This window comes from Anneissia japonica, unplaced genomic scaffold, assembly GCF_011630105.1.
Source record: "Anneissia japonica isolate Jap-2015-1 unplaced genomic scaffold, ASM1163010v1 scaffold2094_len4375_cov192, whole genome shotgun sequence".
In the NCBI taxonomy this organism is placed as follows: Eukaryota; Metazoa; Echinodermata; class Crinoidea; order Comatulida; family Comatulidae; genus Anneissia; species Anneissia japonica.
In genome coordinates this window covers 1-1463 of record NW_022721355.1, presented here as the reverse complement: position 1 = coordinate 1463, position 1463 = coordinate 1, and the positions used below count along the sequence as shown (strand labels likewise).

General features: G+C 29.7%; 1 long non-coding RNA gene across 1 annotated transcript in view; it reads left to right on the top strand.

The window, feature by feature from the left end:
• The window catches only part of LOC117111500, a 3269-nt gene extending 2146 nt beyond the window's left edge, over positions 1 to 1123 (top strand). The window contains exons 2-3 of the long non-coding RNA XR_004445882.1: positions 114 to 344; positions 919 to 1123. This is a non-coding gene — a long non-coding RNA (uncharacterized LOC117111500). The remainder of the gene's footprint in view (positions 1 to 113; positions 345 to 918) is intronic.
• Positions 1124 to 1463: the final 340 nt, after the last annotated feature.

The following is a 1463-nucleotide window of genomic DNA, read 5'->3' as shown; positions in this document are numbered from 1 at the left end:
TTATTTAATATCAGTATAGGCCTACATCTTTGTGCAGCCTACTGTATATTGTCGATCTTAACTGTAAAGTTAAACATTTTCTTTATTTCTTCTTCATGTTGTGTTTTTGTCAGGAGTAAAAAAAAAAAAACCCCAAAAAAAAACATGGCATCCATAGGCCGTTATTAATGGAGCTACTGTAAGTATTGGCGAAGATGGACACGAAAACTTAAAATTCAATATGCATTATCAGATCACCAGTCCTGAGCTGCAGTATGTACTACCTGCCAACATACCAGTACTTTATATGGAGGAATTATAATAATTTTGATCGGTTCTTGAAGATGGTCTTGTGCAAACAATTGGTGAGTTTTGCTGTGAAAACAATGATACTAAGTGAATACTTTATTAAAGCGAATAGTAATATACAGACATATACTGTAATGTGATTGGGATTCCATTTCATCACTTGTCACAAGTTGGTCAATGGTAAGGATTAGATGATGTACGCGTAAAATTAGATTTCATAATTCCATGATATAATAGTAAACAAAATACTACATTGTTGTCTTATGCTAATGGCATTTTTAATTAAAGTATAATGTTTGTTATTTTTTTGTTTTTACTTTATTTTCTTTTATTTTAATTGGATTTGATAAACCTACTTTCATTAATATATTTAACTATGTAATTAACACAGCTTGAATAACTGTTTGTGTACCTGTACAGTAGTGTGCTGAATTTGTGATGTGCAGCCTGAGAGTCACCTTAACAGACTACAGTATTTAAACTTGCACAAAACACCTCATTTAAACTTATCACAGAACAAACATTTCAAAATACATCAACTACTTCATGTGATGGAATTTGGTGTTATTATATAATCGTTTGTTTTATTTACATGGCAATTCACTTAACATATTTATATATATTTTACAGTATTTTCAAGCCTTGAAAACTTTTTTAACAACATTTAAATCTATCCTGAACAACTTTGTTTCCTGACTTCATCTGAACTGGATCAAAAAGTACTAAGAAGTTTCAAAAGATCAAGATTGTCAAAATCGGTAAATTAATAGATTCTAAAAACCAAATGTTTGGGCGAGACTTTTTTATACCTTGTTTATCGAACCCGCCTACTGCAAATATTAATATTTTAAAAAGGAAATTGCTGTAAAAAATTAGTTTTTAAAAATGTTAATTATGCCCTCCACTGCCTTGAAATCTCCGAAGATATACATATTTATATAAATTTGAAATATTTAACCATCCTAATTTACATTCACCAATAAAATTGTATATTTATTTTCTCCTCCGTCTGGATGTTTTAGGCAGACTGTTTGCTGAATAAAAAAACTAAATTTTATCTTTATTTTTATTCTGCCCTCCTCCGATGATATTTAGAAGAATAAGTACGCAAAACAAGGTATAAAGGAAGTCTCGCCTTAGCTACTGATGAAATAATATCCATGTAACATAACAAT